This window comes from Poromitra crassiceps, assembly GCF_964638095.1.
Source record: "Poromitra crassiceps genome assembly, chromosome: 11".
NCBI classification, from domain to species: Eukaryota; Metazoa; Chordata; class Actinopteri; order Beryciformes; family Melamphaidae; genus Poromitra; species Poromitra crassiceps.
Genome location: NC_139643.1, coordinates 45093675 through 45104010, shown reverse-complemented (window position 1 = coordinate 45104010; position 10336 = coordinate 45093675).

Here is a 10336-nt window from a genome sequence, read left to right as displayed (position 1 = left end):
GCTTGCCCCGACACTTTATTTAAAGAAAAGAACTATAGGCATGGTCTGGTCTCGCATACTCATTTGATTCATCTTATTCCATGAAAATCAGCATAGAGAGAGAAAGAGACAGAGAGAGAGAGAGAGGGTGGGGGGGAGAGAGAGTGTGAGAGAGAGAGGCTGGAGAGAGAGGGTGGGGAGAGTGAGAGAGTGTGTGAGAGAGAGGCTGGAGAGAGAGGGTGGGGAGAGTGAGAGAGTGTGTGAGAGAGAGAGAGAGAGCAGTTATGATTCAAAGGAGCGTGCAGGTCAGTCATGACATATTGCATATTGGATGCATGTGTATGAAGCCTCCTCAGTCTGCACGCTGAACTTCCATTTCAATGAGTGAGTGCAGTGACCATTCGCCATGCTCCTCGGGTCGCCATCGGCTGAACACTGCCCCCTGCTCTCCATGCAGAGGAACTGCACTACCACCTCCCTCCCCCTCCTCCACCCCATTCACACATAATGCTCTCCTACCCTTCACCCCCCTACTCACCCACCCCACCCTGAGGGGGGGGGGGGGATGCCGGATCACAGGAGGGTACACTGCCCCATGCTTTTTACCCTTCACTATCTGGATTCTGGCCCCAAATATTTGATTGCTACTCTAAAGGCCTATAAAAGAACCCTTCAGCCAGAGGCGGAACTCGTCATCTTCGGCTGCTCGGGAATCCTCTCTGCTCCTCCCTATACGGCTGTGCAAACAGTCTCTGTCGCAGGGGGACGACTGTCGCCAAGAGACTCATTCTGAAGGAATGGAAGTCCCCCTCTCCACCTTCTTTTCAGCTGTGGCTGACGGACATGCCAGCACGATTTTGCACCGAGCTCTCTCAGCTCCCTGCGATTTTCTTTTTCTTTTATTATTTTTTTCATGGCCTGCCCATCTATCTTATAGTGTTTTTCATCTGAACATACAGTAGAGGAATCTGCTGTACTGAAGGATGGACACATCTCTTAAAGGAGATGGATGGACTGGTGGAGGCAGGGATTGATGATAGCATCACATTCTCATTGCTAGGCCGTACTATATGACCGCTCTGTCGCGTTGGAGCTTGGCTCCACAGGTTGGCTTTAGGCTTTGGGTAAGATCTCTTAAGGCCTAAACATGGTCGTCCGTCAGAGCCTCGCCCCGCCCTCCCCGTGTGACGGCGGGTGGAGCGCCGTCCTACGGGGAGGGGCCGCCGTCGGCTGACGGGGGCTGCTCGAAAATGTGACTTCACGGCGACGATACGTGCGTGACGACAGCTGCAGGAGAGTTGTGATTGGCCGTTGCCTTGGCTCTTCGTCGTAAAGTCGCCTTTCAAAGCATGATGTTAGATTATAACGAACTAGTTGTGTGGCTAAAGGCCCAATTATACTCCATTTTCATCCGTAAATAAGGGCGTCCGTTTCAAACGGTGTAATCGTCACTGCCCACATACTTCCATGCGTCTTTCACGTTGGTATCATGTTAAGCAATACATCCACCAGTGGGCAGTAGAGAGTCAAATGCATGAGAGTGTGTGTGGTTTTCCTCCGTTGCATGCGTATCCGCAAGCTTTCAGATGACGGACAGAAAACGGACGAAATGAACGCAGAGTACGGACAGAAGGCTCTGTCCGTCTCCGTCTCCGTCTTTAACGTTGAGTATAATTGGGCCTTTAGCCTTCCCAAATGTTGAGGGTCGTTTTTTAGAATTTAATACATAGAATTGGGAACGTTACATTCAATTTCATTCAGACTGCCTGGCACACAATCTCCGCCATTTTCACACGGAGCTTCCACAGGAGGAGGGGGGTGGGAGGAGGGAGGGTGTAGTGGCGTCCGAGCATGTAGGGCTCGCTGGCGCCGCCAGACGGCGAGACGGCTCCAATTCGAGGCAGACGGACGACCATGTTTAGGCCTTTAGGGTTAGACATGGGGGGGTAAGGTTTAGACAGGCGGGTCTTAGGGTTAGGCATAGGGGGGAGGGGGGTTAGGGTTAGGCACTGGTAGACACTTGGTTGGGGTTAGGGTTTGGTTATGGTGGTTATTGGTTATGAGGGAGACGGTCTTTTCCCCTTGGAAGACCGGCTCCAGCTCCAGCCCCACCATGGCCTAACTTGACCTTTGCCTGACCCCAACAGGTGCACAGTGCCTGTTTAATGGTCTGCCTGTAGGTGTCCCATCAAACGCACAAGGTCCCGGGGTGCAAGGTGCCTGACAAAGCAGGGATATAGGACGTGTCAGAGGGAGAACGCCAATGGGCTGATGATACGGAAAGGTGGTGTGTGTGTGTGTGTGTGTGTGTGTGTGTGAGAGAGAGAGAGACACACACACACACACACACACACACACACACACAGAGGCAGAGAGATTGAAGGTGTGTCAGCGAGTGAAGGAGAGTCCATACTTACTAACCAGCAGCTGCAGAATGGAAGTCTCAGCAGTGCATCGATTTAGTGACATGCACGCTTATAGAGAGGGCACTAAAACAAACACACACACACACACACACACACGCACACACACACACACACACACGCACACAGACAGTCCTTTTTACAGTCGAGTCATGATTCATGTGATGTTGGCATATAGGAGATGCCTGCTGCATGCTGTAAATGTAAATTCCCTCTCAGCTGAAGACAATGAACCTTCCACTCACCAAATCACATCATGTTGGACCTGAAGCTCAGCCTGCAGCCTGCAGATAAAGCCTCCAGCAGCCATTCTAATGACAGAATCCAGCTCTGTGATTTAGTGCCTTGCTCATAGGCACCTTGATGGTAATTGCTCAGGGGAGAGGAGAGTGTTATTCCCCTGCCTTGATTGTCCTGAGCTGAGCTCAATTGTATTCGGGGGAACTGGATCACTACGCCACTGCTGTGTGCTGCTGATGGACAGCTGCTTTTATAGTTCAAATAAAAAGTGCTCTGAGAACACATTATTTGGCCTGTGTGTGTGTGTGTGTGTGTGTGTGTGTTTTGGGGTGTGTGTGTGTGTGAGTGTGTGTGACCTTCAGCTGTACCAAATAGACATTGTACATTCAGTGTGACAAGGTGCGGAGGAACACTCTTCCATCTCCACCCTTTCCCCTTTCTCTCTCTCTCCCTTCCTCCCTCCTCTCCCCCATCTCTCTCTCTCCCCCCATCCCTCTCTCTGTAGCTAGCTGCTCCCTCTGCTGGTGAGCTGTTGGAATGGCATAGAGTAGCTCTAGTATAGATTAAATTTGAGGAGGGATGCAACCAGTCCAGTTCTCATTACCAACTCGTCCTATAGACTCTTTGTCAAATCCCTAGGCGTCACGACGCGGGTACCCTTCTGCGCCGGATGTTCCAGAGAGACTCTCCTGGACCGACCACAGAACACAGAACATCCACACAACACAGTCCGGTTGATGCATTTCTTTGCTTGAGCTCCATGGTGATAATATTAATAACGAAGAGAAACAAAAAAGTTGTATTGTAGATCCATTTTGAGGGCCAAATGAAAGAACGCAGTCAGAAGTTAACATTTGTAAATGCTGCATATTTCCAATTGACGTTGTAAAGATGGAAATTACATTGGTAGTTGAGTGAACTTCCCAATTAATCTGATGATATTGATTGGTAAGTTTCATATCCACAAGTGAAACATTTCTAAATCATATACCCAAATGTCAATGTGTTTTGATTGATACAGTCTCTGGAATATGAAAATAGTGATAAAAGCATGTATACGGTTAATTGTGTACTGTTATTTAATCGACCCACTAGAAGAGGGAAACAACTTCTGCACACAGTTGTTGACATATGAATGCCTGAATAATCCTGTATAGGTTAAAAAACAACATATGATCCACAAACACACAGCACACAAGATAAATAGAGAAAACTCTGTTTTATGTGTGAATTATGTTTTCAGAAACATTAGAATTAATTAATCAAATCATATTTTGTAGAAGTTGCATTAACAATGGAAATGCCATAAAGCCAAATCCCCCCTCTCTTTCACTCTCACACACACACACACTCGAGCGCACGCGCACAGCGCACGCAGACACACACACACACACACACACACACACACACACACACACACACACACACACACACAGCAATTCAAACTGGAAAGAAAAAAATAAATTAAAGCCTCAAAACAGAAGCAAAGAAAAGCTAAAAGCAGCTCCAGAATTTTTTTTCGTTAACATATGTGTGTAACATTGTTCTAGTACATGAACATTTTACACAACACTCAATTTCAGATCAAATTGACCATTTATTAATTAAAACATCTACACACAAAATCCGACAACTAATTTCCAAAAGAAAAAGAAAAATCCAGTTCACCAAATAGAAAACTTACAAAACAACTCTTATAAATGCTCTAATATACAAAAAAAGCTGTACAGATTGGAGATAATTTCCACACCATTATAAAGATTTGAACGGCTTTACAATGACAGAGCAGAGCACTGAGCCACAGCAGCATCCAGCAGAACTGAACTGAAGCAAAACAAACTCAACATGTGAGATTTATAAAATCACCAGTGAAAAAGAAAATCACTGATCAATTCACAGCTGATTATAAACTCAAAGACACAAGATATTGTTGCTGAATTGACAAAGCAAAATGCAGTGTGTCAGCATGCTAAAGGAAGTGTCCTTTCTGTTATTTCTCTCATCATGTCTTTGGTCTCTGCCGGGGTTGGGAGCATTACTTTAAAAATGTAATCAGATCCAATTACTAATTGTTAAAAATTATAATCAGTAACGGTAATCCGAGTATCACAATATTAAGGTAATGTAACTGATGATTACTTTGTGTTACTTTTGGATGACTTTTGAACAAATTTCCTGCATTTGACTACAGGATAACAGTGCAGTCTGAGCTGAGTTCATGCTCACACAGCGCAATTGTGTCTTAATAGACTAAACAGACAAATGTTCCGGTTGCAGAAAGTAGAAACTGTTTACTCACGTGGATGTAAACAATGATTTCTGTAAAACCTCATTTCTCAAAGAATCAGGATCAGTGTTCCTCTCCCAGTACTGTGGATCATCTGCTGTGGCGTTGATCATCCAGTCCTGTTTGGGCACGAATCTCTTGGTGTTGCTGTCACAGTATTCTATCTGAACTTCATCAACCATCCCAACAACCACAAACTCTGGGAAGTTTGGGAGTCCAGAGGATGCAGTGTCGAAATACTTCAGGGAGTGAGTCACTGTGGGACAAACAGTTAAAGTGAGGAACTCAAGTTTCTGAAGTACAGGCACATTTTTTCATTCATTTTTATACTAACAATGTATGATCGCTTGTTAATTCCCTGAGCACAACAGATAATTTAAATTAGCCTACTGTTGAATGAATTATGGAACAATAAATAAATAAATAAATATTGTGTCTTCAGGAAACTAATGCAGTTTTTATATTTTTTTAAAGGTTAGTATTCATTCTCACGCGCGCACGCACGCGCCATGCACCATGTGCAAATACTAAACTGATAATAATGCATCGACTGTAAAGTGCGATAATTCATTACGGTAATTGAATCGACAGGCTGTAGCCTATACATATAAATTATAGCCTATATCCACAACCATTTAGGGTAAAGCAATACTAAAGATTAAATCAAAACATAGCCTTCACCCAGGGCCGTAGCCAGGGTTCCGAAATAGGGGAGGTCCAGCAAGGGGAGGCGGATTCGGCGGCGCCCGAAAAAAAATTGAGTTTTTTGAAGCCTGATTTGGGCCGTTTGAAGCCCAATTTGGGCCAAGTCCAATTTTACAATGAGATGCACCCACTTTAAACCTGAATAAAGTAATAAAACCACTAGTAAACCAGTAGGTGGCGCCTGGCCTGCTGTTCAGTGAGTGGCCTGGCCTGGCCTGCAAAAAAAAAAAAAAAATTTTTTTTTTTTTTTTTTGGCAGGCTGAAATATTAGGGGAGGTCCGGACCTCCCCGTTCTCATAGCTAGCTACGGCCCTGCCTTCACCTTAACCAACGTATAAAGCCAGATGTGATTATAAGGCAGTTTATTAATCTGATCAGCTACGCAGACTCAATAGCCAACAGCCTGCTGTGAATAATGCAGGCATGAATAAGTAGCCTACGTGAATCAATCTGCAGTTATAAATATAGCTAGCCTACATAAAGGAGATATTTTAAATGTGATCTTACCTGGAGATGCAACGTGACAGAAGAGAAGCAACAATATAAACACCTTCATCTTGTCTTGATAAAGAAGTCGACTAGCTGAAACTTTCCCTCTCCGCAGATCGTCTCCTCTGTCTGAGATCAGGAGACCTCACAGTCACAACGGGGCGGGGCAAGAGACGATTCTGACCAATGGGAATTCAGAAAAGGCTGTAAATCGCGGGTTACTAGGTAGAGTTGAAGAAAATAGGTTGTAAGTGAAACTAAACTCCAGCAACAGTAGAAAAATCTTTAATTTCTAGATAAATAATAGGCTATAAGCAACTTATTTTCCTAGAATGATTAGAATGATTGATTGTTTAGCTTTCAGTGTTGTTTTATCAGAGGTTTGAATTGTTTCAAAGCTTCTTGTTTGATTGAGGTGGAATCAGAAGGTGTCCTGTTCTGGGCCTGGCTTTCACTTTGACATGGCTCCTGTTCCAAACACACTGCACATCTGTTACAAGAAGGCCTTTATCACTGGACTATAGGCTCTGAGTTCAAACAGCAAAACACACACTTTTCCTCAGTGGCTTTGAAACAAGTCAACATCATATTCAAGCTATTTGAACTTTGTCATGCTTGAGGCATATAGGGAATAGTTTTGATATTATGCTGTGACAACCACCTGAGATTCCAGTAGGATCATAATAATCCTATATTATTTTTATTATTATTAGTAGTAGTAGTAGTAGTAGTAGTAGTAGTAGTAGTAGTATTAGTATTCATAATTCCTCTGTGGTTTTCTGCTGAGACACATAAGGATACGTTTATGCCTTCATTGTGCATATTGTTTATATTTGTGTAAGCTTATTAATATGTGCAGTGCTTCTATCTACAGGTGTTTGTAATGAGCACTTGAACCCTGCGTGAGGTGAGGGGTCAGGGGCAGCCTAAAGGTCAGAGAAGCTTGTGAGTGGACAAAACATTCTCACTCCCAACTCATCAGGAGACACTTTGTCAAGAGTCTTTAGTGCTCTCCTTACTGCTTTGAGAAGCCTTTCTTGTTTTATGGAACGTGCAGAAGGTCGTCGGTTCAATCCCCACGACCGGCAGGATAAATCTGGCTGGTGAAAATGAAAAAGCAGCACTTGCCCCTCACTCATTGCCACCACCGCTGCGGTGCCCTTGAGCAAGGCCCTTAGCCCCAACTGCTCCAGTGGAGCTGCTCAGTGGCCAGCAGATCAGACTGTGGTTAGTGCTGGTCAGTTTCCTTGATGTAAAATCCTGCTCTGTTTTCAGTCTGCTGCATGAATACATCAATAAAGTCAAAGTCAACATGGTGAAGTGTGTTTCATTTGATGTCTCTGTCAAACCCTGAGTATAATAAGACAGATCACCAAACAGGTGAGACTGCTGTGATAAACTAACTGTACATGATCAGTATGATGAGGAGGAGTTTGGCCTTATAGAAGTCAGAGCCACACAGTGAGAGGTGAAGTGTTACAGCGCCAGCTGTGGACAGATAGTGTAACTCCATCTATACATGATGAGTCTGACATTTTAGGCTTTGCTTGGTGCAACGCTATTACACACACACACACACACACACACACACACACACACACACACACACACACACACACACACACACACACACACACACACACACACACACACACACACACACACACACACACACACCTTTTTTTATCTGGCATAATTTGCATATTGGCACATTTTCTGTTAAAGACACAGACATTATAAACTTCTTCTCAGTTGTGTGTGTGTGTGTGTGTGTGTGTGTGTGTGTGTGTGTGTGTGTGTGTGTGTGTGTGTGTGTGTGTGTGTGTGTGTGTGTGTGTGTGTGTGTGTGTGTGTGTGTGTGTGTGTGTGTGTGTGTGAGAGAGAGAGAGAGGGAGAGAGAGAGAGAGAGAATGTGAAAAAGAGATTGAATGTGATTACCCTGGATACTGTGATGAAAGTCCAATGAAAGCTTTGCTGAATAAAAGTACCTTTATGTATCAGGGGGAGTCTCACTGAGAGCAATGCTCTCTTTTTCAGGAGCGCCCTGTTCATATTCACACACACATTCATACCTGGAAGCTGACCAGCAACCACAGTCTGATCTGCTGCCCACTGAGCAGCTCCACTGCAGCGGTTGGCATTAAGGGCCTTGCTCAAGGGCACCTCAGTGGTGGTAATGAGGGAGGGGCAAGCGCTGCTTCTTACAACAGAATAAAGAATTGAACTGAACTGTATTGAGCTCATTCATTCGTGTCCATATTCATTTCTTGTCATCATGGTGGTAACTCCTGGTATTACAGTTTTGCACTAACAAGCATGGCTGAAATACACACTGCATTGTTTTGAAGTACCTTCAGTAAACACATGCGCACACTAGCGTGCACTCGGGCACACACGCACATGCACACACACACACACACACACACACACACACACACACACACACACACACGCACACACACACACACACACACACACACACACACACACACACACACACACACACACACACACACACACACACCTACACACACCACACACTCTTCCTGTTCTGATCATTGGGGCATTTTGTCTGGCATAATTTGCATATTGTCACATGTTCAGTGAAACACAGCAGATATTATAAAGTTGTTCTCAGTTCAACCACTGAACTTCACAGACATCACATACAGTTATGATCTGTGTTAGGAGATATTATACCTTTAACATGTCATTCTGCTGATCTTTTAATCTCTTTTAACCTATATTTTTCTACTTTGTCTTGTTCATGTGTGTGGATATTAGTCTCTCTTGAATGATTTGTGATTGCAGTGCCTTGATGTAAAATCCTGCTCTGTTTTCAGTCTGCTGCATGAATACATCAAATGAATAAAGTCAAAGTCAACATGGTGAAGTGTGTTTCATTTGATCTCTCTGTCAAACCCTGAGTATAATAAGACAGGTCAGCAAACAGGTGAGACTGCTGTGACAAACTAACTGTACATGATATGATGAGGAGCAGTTTGGCCTCATAGAAGTCAGAGCCACAGAGTGTTACAGCGCCACCTGTGGACAGATAGTGTAACTCCATCTATACCGTTTCTGGGAAATCACCTGGTGATGAGTCTGGCCTTTTTAGGCTTCGCTTGGTGTGTGTGTGTGTGTGTGTGTGTGTGTGTGTGTGTGTGTGTGTGTGTGTGTGTGTGTGTGTGTGTGTGTGTGTGTGTGTGTGTGTGTGTGTGTGTGTGTGTGTGTGTGTGTGTGTGTGTGTGTGTGCTCAACATCTCCAAAACCATCGAAGTAGCCATAGACTTCAGGACTGCAAAAAATACACCCAAACCCTCACTGACAATATCTGACCAATCCATAACTCTCACTGACTCCTTCAAATTCCTCACCACCCATATCAGTAACAACCTCAAATGAGACTCTTACATCACCTCCATCATCAAGAAGGCCCAACAGTGACTGTACTTCCTCAGTACAAAGTAAAACAACTGCTGCTCCATTTTTACTCTGCCATCATTCAAAGTATTCTCACCTCATCAATCATTGTCTGGTATGGTTCAGCTGACCAGTGACCAACTCTCCAAATCCAAACTACAGCGCGTAATTAAAAAGGCCGCAAAAATCATTGGTTGTGACCAGTGTTGGGCAAGTTACTTTCAAAATGTATACTACATACTACTAGTTACTTTCATTTGAAAGTAATAAGTTACTTTACAATATTACTTTCTGTGTAGAGTAACTCGTTACTACACTACTTTTGCATTACTTTTACCAAAACAACAGCAGCAGCAGCAGAATGACATCGCTGCCCCGGAACCAAAGTAACTGTTATAATATTACTGAAATCCTATAAGTAATAAGTTATATTACTGAGTTACTGCTAAAAGTAATATATTACATGTAATATGTTACTTTTGTAATGAGTTACCCCCAACACTGGTTGTGACCTCCCCACACTGGACTCCATCTATATCTCCCGTACTATCACCCGTGCTGGTAAGATCATTAAGGACCCCTCCCACCCAGCTGTTCCAGCCCCTGCCCTCAAGGAGGCGCTACCGTTCAATTCCCACCAAAACCACCCGCTTCAAAGACAGTGTTTTCCCCACAGCCATACGGACTCTGAACTCCCTCAGCACCCCACTCCCTCTCCCCCCTCACCTTAACTAAACGTCTGTTGGTCTCGTATCTAGTATTTATGTATTTATTGTTGGGAAAGTGGTAA